This window comes from Dromiciops gliroides, chromosome 6 (genome assembly GCF_019393635.1).
Source record: "Dromiciops gliroides isolate mDroGli1 chromosome 6, mDroGli1.pri, whole genome shotgun sequence".
Lineage (NCBI taxonomy): Eukaryota > Metazoa > Chordata > Mammalia > Microbiotheria > Microbiotheriidae > Dromiciops > Dromiciops gliroides.
The window spans coordinates 133,334,007-133,342,972 of NC_057866.1; the positions used below are offsets into that span (position 1 = coordinate 133,334,007).

At 37.5% G+C, this 8,966-nt stretch overlaps 1 pseudogene; it reads left to right on the forward strand.

Moving 5' to 3' along the window:
- Positions 1-373: 373 nt before the first annotated feature.
- On the forward strand, positions 374-1,012 carry LOC122730698 (annotated as a pseudogene).
- Positions 1,013-8,966: the final 7,954 nt, after the last annotated feature.

Sequence of the window (8,966 nt, forward strand, 5' to 3'; positions counted from 1 at the left end):
AACTTAGCTCCCCCAAAATGAAAAATAAATCCCTACTTATCAACATTTATTGTGATTACTATGTGTGATTATTATTTTGCTAACTGCTTAGAGTTACAAAGAAAAACGAAAAATGGTCTCTGCCTTCCAGAACTTACATTATGATAGAGACAAATATGCATAAACAGATTTACATGTCAGATACATAATGAGTAGATGGAAGGTAGCCTTGGGGTGGGGGGGGGGAGACTAGTAATTAGGGAAGCTAGGAAAGGACTTCTATAGAAGGTAGAATTTAAAGTGAGTCTTAAAAGAAGCTAGAACTTTTGAAAAATGGAAGTGTTTCTCTCTTCCAGTTCGAGGAGTACCCATTAATATAGGTAGCAATGTATAGATGACTAAGTCTAAGGATCATATCACCAACAACCAATCACAAAAATGGCACAGAAATGACATCAAAAAACCTAAGTCACAGAGATTTGAGTCTCTGAAAGGGGTTGACCCCAGGTTTCTGAGAAACATTTGCTTTTCTAAGAAACGCAGCAAAAAGGGGCTGAAAAAGATGCAGACCAAGAACATCAAAGCGATCAAGCCCAGAGCACAAAGGCTTCTAAGGCCAAGTTACTCAGTCCCAAGATAGCCACCAAAATACTCAGGCCCCAGGATCACAAAGCACAGCTCTAAGATTGCTAGAACCACTTACCCCAAGACTACCAAGTTCTGTGACCCCAAGTCTGGCAAGCTTATTAATCCCAAGGCTGCTAAACTGACTGACCACAAGGTCACCATATCTGATCTCAGGACTGTCAAGTTGGATCCTAAGGCAGCCAAGTCTGAAGGTAAAATGACTAAGTCTAATTTGAAGGTCGCCAAGTCTGATTCTAAGATAAAAAAGTCCAGTGATCCCAAGACTCCCAAGCCCAGTGATTCCAAGGCTGCTAAGCCTACTGACTCCAAGCCTGCCATGTCCACTGACTGTAAGGGCACCAAACCCAAAGATGCTAAGGCTACTAGACCCAAGTTCTCAAAATAGACATTTCAGGACAGAAGGATTTGTTTGAAACCTAAACCACCACTTTTTTTTTTCTTAGCCAGGGTATGATTGTATAAATAAAGGAAATGGTGTCATCAAAAAGGAAGGAAGGAAGGAAGGAAGGCAGGCAAGTAGGTTTAGGTAAAGAGGTAGAACATTTTAGTCATGGTGGATAACTAGTACATAGCCATGGAGAGCGGGGGGTGAAATATTTGGTCTGAGGAACGGAAAGCAAGTCACAATCATTGTACCGTAGAGTGCAAAGGAAGAAATCATATATAACAATTAGTTAGGTAAGAAGTGGCAGGTTGTTAATAGCTTTAAATGGCAAACAATGAAATGTATTTAAAGTTTATTGAGAAGGCAGATGCTATGGTTAGACCCATGTTTTAGGAAAATCACTGGGAACTGTGGGTAACATGGATTAGAATGGGAAGAAATAAGGCTGGAGGAACAATAGTCCAGATAAGTGGTGACAAAGGCCTGAACTTAACTGTGAGTGGTTAGGAGGACATATACATGAGAGATAATGTAGAGAAAGAAAAGGCAAATAATTGGTTATGTGGCTTAAGTGTGAGAGTGAAGAGTTAAAGATGACATCAAGGTAGGTCATGGGGTTGGTGAAGGGAGTTTGCACCATAGGAAATAATTTCTTAATTATGAGTCTCTTCTAGAAGGAACTTAACCATTTTGTTTCACTTCTTCACTCCCTTCTAATCTACTGTAGTACTAGGCACATAGTCCACATAATCTGGGGCTTAATAAATGTTAGCTATCAATGACAAATCTGTCATGCTCTATCTACTCTGTAGGCTGAAGATTGTCCTTTCAGAGATAATAAGGAGCACAAAAGCCTTGTTCCATGTCTTGTTCTCTGCTCTTGAAGCTGAGCCAAGTGCAAAGCTCCCTTTGGATGCCAATGGGAGTTCTGAACTCAGGCCAGAGCAGGATGAGAAAAATGAAACAAGATGAGAAATTGGACCCAAATCAACAGTTTGAAAAATGAAAGTAGAACTTTGTGATATTTTTTCACTAATAGAAGCTAATTATATACACACAATATTTTTCCTCTTTTTGATGGTTTTCAAAGCATTCAATCTGTTCATTAGTCAGTGCACTTTACCCCTTTTGAAAAAGGAGATTTAAAGACTAAAATAACTTTTCTTTTGAGTCCTACTGACCTTTTGTGTATTGTAGAAGACATACATTAGCAGAGTGGGATAGGATCTTCTAATAGAAAGAACACAAGATTTTGAGACAAAAGATGTAACTTGGATTTGAGTCTCAGCTCTAACTCTTGACAGTAAAGATTTGACCTTAGGCAGAACACATCCCCTTAACTTCAATCTCCCCATATTTAAAATGGGGACAATAAAATTTACAAAGTATACCTCACTGGGTTGCTATGAGAAAAGTACTTTGTAAACTGTAAAACACTGTATAATGTCAGCTCCCATTATTCCATATTGATATTTCATCTAATTTATAATATATGTGTGTATATATGTATGTATGTATGTAAATAGTCTTTAAATCTCCTATCTTATAGTTATCTTGCTCGTGTCTTCCCATAAGTTCACAACAAGGAGTCCAACATATTTGAGTCCATCCCTTGACATCATGAGAGTTCCAATGGAGTGTTCCAGTGAAGCATGCAGCTTGCCCACCCATTATCCCTTGCCATCATAATGTGACTAACATATCTTCCTATCATGCATTTTTTTTGTAACACCTTTTACTCCTTTTTGGGAGTTCCTTATTGGTTACATGTTACAGCCTACCCACATTTTCCACATAACTCTTCACTGCCTTCTGTGTAATATTCATTTTCAGTTCTTTAGAGTCTGTTGTATTCCATATATCATTGCCATATATAGCCTGTTTTCTGAGGACCAGATGCACTAACTATGGAAAAAGTTCATCATCACAGGTTGGCCACTAGGTGCTGAATTTATTTTTGGCCAAAGCAGCCCATGAAACAAAAGAAAAACACAAAATGATCTTTAGTGTTATTCTGATATTTAAGATTAAAAATTTTATATCAATGTCAAATAAAAGACTTATTCTAAAATTGATTGCTTTGATCATTAAATTATGGAATGACAGAATTAGAATAGAATTTGAATTCTAAAACTTTTGTTTTATAGATAAGGGAAATGAGGCCTAGAGAAGTTTGTCATTTGTCTTAGGTCATCACATAGGTAATTAATGATAGAGCCAGGACTAGAATTTATCCCTAGTCCAGTGTATTCTCTAATTCCCAATAAATATCATCTCAATTTTTATCTTCTAATCATCCCATACAAATTTATCTGTTTCCATTTGTTGCATTTGTTTTCCAAGAAGGGGTCAAATTCAGAGCTAATCATCCCAATTAATACTTTCCCATTTTCCATCTCCCTGATATGGGCATAACTACTTTTACTTCATTTAAGGAATGCACAGTGACAATATTAAAAAAAAATTAAAGAAATACTCTGTATTCTATGCAGAAGAAGATAGTCACAGTAGTGAACCATATGGAAAAATTAACATTCTTGGGAATCATGTGAGTTCTTAGGTACAAGACCAGACATTTGGGACTGGAAAGATATCAGAAGTTATCAAGTTTAATAAACTCATTTTACAAATGAGGAAAATGTTCATCAGAGATAGTTGTTAATTCTCAAAGGAGAACATGACATTGTGGTGATATCATGACTTGCAGTAAGTTGGATTTAAGTGAGACAGGGCTATGCAAGGTAACTAGGCTTACTCTCTCCTCCAGAGCCATCTAGGTCCAGTGGCAAGATATATATCAAGGTCACTGCAGATGGCCCCAGATGTTTAAGGCAATTGGGTTTAAGTGACTTGCCCAGCATCACACAGCTAAAAAGTGTCTGAGGTAAGATTTGAACTCTGGTCCTCCCAACTTCAGGGCCAGTGCTTTATCCACTGTGCCACCTAGTTGTTCCTCTGGCCCACTGCAAGTGCGTAAGGTCATACAGATAGTAAAGAAAGGGAAGACCTAGGATTCAAATCTAGGTCTTCAAGTCCAATGCTCCTTCTGGTATACCCCATGCTATTCTATAGACTTTCTGCAAAAGGTTGTCTCTTTGTTTTATTTTTTTGCTTTACAACCACAGAAGCCTATACAGATGCGAAAGTAGAGGCCTCAAAAAGGAAAATGACTTTGCTTAAGGTCATACTGATGATTAATGGTGGAGCCTGTTCTAGAATGTGCCTCCTGCTTTCTATGCCAGTAGTTTTTCTCCTGGTACTTGAGATAATGCAACCTTTTGAATGAGACCCACATTATTCAGATTTCTATTCAATAACTAATGACAGTCACTGTAGTGAAGTTCCAGTGGACATTAATATTTTTGTGTAGGAGGAAGATCTCTGGCAAGAAAATAAGATAAAAACAGTTTTGCCTCAATACATAGGGATTTATCTCCAAAGTTATGATTCTTCACTGTATTTTGGTCTGTTTTTAAAACACGGCTCAAATGGTAATAACAATTTTTGAACAACAACAGCCAAAAAAGTTATTGACAGCTTTTCAGTGTTGATATCTTTCCAACCAATTTACTCTTCTTGGCAGAATAAATGAGGCAGTTCCTACTCTTTTGTGACTAGTTGATGTTTTAAACATACATCTCAACCTTTTTCTTAACCCAAATGAAAATGGAAATAACTGCAATTTTGAAAAGGAGACAAAGTGCAGAAGAGCTAATTAAACTTTGGACAGAAAACTCATAAAGCTGTTGCTTCAAATAGCATAAGCAGGTTATCCACATTTAGCACACAGATTTCCATATTAAAAGAAAACTGTTTAAGGGAACATGCTATTTGTCATAGTGCCATAGAGACAACTGATTTTAAACTTAAAAGGCCAAAAGGAACAGACTGAGGTCTCCTACAATGGGGATATATGTTATTTTATCTCTGACGATTGGATAACCTGACTGATATGAGCGTGAGTGGCATGATTTCTCTCACTCATTAGTTAACATTTTATTAATTCAATGAGACACTTCAGAGTCTCAAAACAAATAGTTGCCAGATCTCTGCTGGTGACAGATTATCCTGCTTTGGCTACTAGATCAGAGAACTTCATGAAACAGATATTATCCTGTGCTTTGTCCTTGAAAATAAAGAAAGAAAAAAAAGAGAGAGATTAGTTGAGACAAGATTCAGCCTGGGAGAGGAGATCACTTGGGATAGATGAAAGGCAAAATGGTGTTAGGTGGCTGGGAGGCAAAATGGGATATTTTCAAGGGCAGTGTGCTTGCTTATGAGAATGTACAGTTTGTCTGGATCCGCCTAGGTGAATCCTATGTGCTGTTAGTTAGGAATTCTTTCAGTCAGGGATGGTCTACTCCAAAGAAGGGAGGCATGCTCACTCATTTTTCTAAGGTGCCCAATCAGAGGTGTTGGGAAGAAGTACAGTATGATTTGGAGGAGTGCTGGGTGGTTGAGTGGATAGAGTTCCAGTTCCAAGGTCAGGAAGACTCCTCTTTCTGAGTTCAGATCTGGTTTCAGACACTTACTAGCTATGTGGCCCTGGATAAGTCACTACTTAACCCTGTTTGTCTCAGTTTCACATCTCTAAAATGAACTGTAGAAGGAAATGGCAAACCAATCTTGTACTTTTGTGAAGAAGACTCCAAATGGAGTCACAAAGCATTGTTTATGACTGAAACAACTGCTCATGAAAAACAAAATACTATGATTCGGGCTTGGTGGAGTCTCAACACTGTGAAAGAGTGGTGATAGTCCTAGGAAATACTCATCCCAGAGAAGAATCATATTTGAATTGGATGGAGGTGGGATGGAGTGGGAGATAGCTGAGAGTTGGGTTGACCTGGTGTGTTTTAAAGAACCACAGCCCCAGTTTGACCCTTGAAAAAAGATGGTTGCTAACCATTTGTCAAGGCCAGAACCAATAACACCAATGCTATTGTGTCATCCGGTGGGACTGAATTAGGTATTTTAGCATAAGATTTATAGGCTTATAGATATAAAGTTCAAAGAAACAGAAATTATGGAGAATAATTCATTTAACATTTGAGGAAATTGAGGCCCAAATTTATGTGACTTCAATGAAATTCACCAAATATTTATTATACACCAAGTATGTACAAGGTATTTTGTTTGGTACTGATCACACAGAAGACAATGACAGTCCCCAATTATCAGAAACCTATCAGGACAGGAGAGTTGGAGGTGGGGAGAACTATCCTAGATAAAGAAAATAGAACATAGAGTATGATGGGACTAGGGAGAGAACCAAGCAACATATTCTAAGAAAATCTGAGAGGGGATAAAATACATTCAGCTCTGTGTGAGACAGAGAAAATATGTGGGTACGCTTGTGTGTGTTAGCATAGAGCCACACAATGGAATATACAGATGCTACCTCAGCTGAACCTTTAAAGAAGATAAAGGTTATGACAGTTAGATGTGAGAAGAAAGTGCACTTTAGGTACGTGGCACTGGCTCGTGCAGAAATTTGTAGAAGTGTGAATGACATTTTGAATTCAGGAAACAGCTAGTTGTACAATTTGAACTGAACATAAGGTGTGTAAAGGAATATTTATTTAAATAGGTAGGGTAGGGACATGATGGTGGTATTTTCAGAGGTGATGTGAAAGGATCTGGAAAGGTAGATTGAATCTAGATATGGAGGGCCTTAGATGCTAAGCTAGGGAATTTGAATATTAACTGAAAGGCAGCAGGGAAGCACAGGATGCCAGCCCAGTTAGATTTTTTTTGGCCATTGCATATAACATGGATTAGAGGGGAGAGAAAATCATAAATTTATAGTATGATAAAGCCAGTTTTTCAGCCCCTTGAGGAGAAATTTAACTATTTCTTCTGATCCTAAAACCATTTCCCATTTTCTCCCATACTCAGCTTTTCAACTTAGAAATCCTGTTTTTCCTGTTACTTTGCTTTAGTTTTATAATCTTTGCCTTAAATTCTAGCAAAACCCCTTAGATATACCTACTGTCTATATCTAGGTGAATTAGGAGAAAGAAGGAATTTCACAGTTTGGGAGATGATAGTTCTACCACACTCTTTCCAGTTCAAACAAAATCTGTAGTATTGTGTTCACTTCTAGGTGTCATTTTTCCTTTTCTAAACCATAGAATCATTGATCAAGATATGGAAGGAACTCCAGAAGCTATCTAGTCCAGTTTCATTTAATGGATGAGGAAACAGATAAAAGGAAAGTTAATGATGTGTCCAGAGTTATAAAGCTTGTATTAGAAGTGTAATTTGAAAATAGGTCCTCTGGGGGCAGCTAGGTGGTGCAGTAGATAAAACACTGGCCCTGGATTCAAGAGGACTTGAGTTCAAATCCGGCCTCAGGCACTTGACACATACTGGCTGTGTGGCCCTGGGCAAGTCACTTAGCCGTCATTGTCCCACCAAAAAAAAAAGAAAAGAAAATAGGTCCTCTGATTCAGGGGGGGAGGGGGGGAGGAGGAGAGAAGAGACAGATACAGATAGAGAAACTGATATTGACTGCTTTTTTGCCTTCTAGAAGATGAGTAAAATGATATCTGCTGCACTGACCTTCAGAAATAATGGGATAAAGCATCTATTCTGTTGTTCCTGTAGGAAGAATGAGAAAAGATGAGCAAAGGAGCTTTTTTTTTATCTTCTGCCCAACTGAAAAGAAAAAATAGCCAAGAGAAAGTGACCATAGACAGCCTGTATTTTAAAAACATGCCTTATAGTTCTCTTCTAAACAGATTACATATCAGAATCTCCACTTCTACTTAGCAATTCCCACTTGAGAATTGGAAAGTCTTTTTTTTTTAATCAAAGGGAATAGTGCATCTAGTCCATCAACTTCTTTGTCCTAGGTGCTATTGTTCATCCTAAAATTGCATTAAATTTTTTGACTGCTGTATCATACTGTTGACTCACATTGAATTTGCAGTACACTAAATTCCCCTGAATATTTCTCAAATGGACTTCTTCCAACAATGGCTTCCCCATCATAAGCTTGTGAAGTAGACTTTTTTAAACCAAGTATAAGTCTTTATCTTTACTCTATTAAATATAGTTTTATTAAATTCAGCCTGACATTTTAGGATATCAATACCTTTTTGAATTCTCATTCTGTCAGTCAGGTTTTTATCTGAAGATTGTCACCTGAGCATTTAATAAGTATGACACCTAAGCCTCTGTCCAATTCATTGATGAAAATTTTAAGTACAATAGAGCTAAGAACACATTCCTGGGCTTTTTCACTAAATACCTTCTTCCAAGTTGATGTGGAACTATTAATTGCTATTAAACTATTAAAGACTTTTTGAGTCTAGTCATTCCACCAATTTTGTATTCACTTAGCTATACTAGCCCCCATTTCACCATCTTATCCAGAAGAATAACATGAGAGACTTTGTCAAACACTTTGTTAATGTCATATGAGACCACATATGAAGTTCTTTGATTGTGTGATTTAAACACTCAGGAAGATAGCATGCCACTGTGTTAATTATATAGTAAGGGAATACAATCAGCTGAGTGCAACATCTGAACTGCTCAGAGGTTGGCGCTATACTTGAATAACTAGTCTGATTACTCTCTAGTGAGTACATGAAATATATAACCCTTTCCTAAGAGACTGTAGTAGTTCTGTTAACCATGTAGGGATACCAAGCCTGCAGATGCCTAGAATGATTTCCCCACTCTTTTTTACACACATACATACTGAGATGCCCAGTGGAAGATGATGGTAAATATCACTAATAAACCCACATGGGGGAGGTATATGTTCCAATTTAATCAAGAGAATGAAATGGGATATTGCTCAAAATAATATAATATGAAATCATTTGCCCATAACTAGTTCTGAGTTTCCACCCTGTGTTGTATTCTATTCTCTCTGTTGTTGTCGAGTCCTTTCAGTCATGTTCAACTCTTCATGACCCTATTTAGAATGTTCTTGGCTATG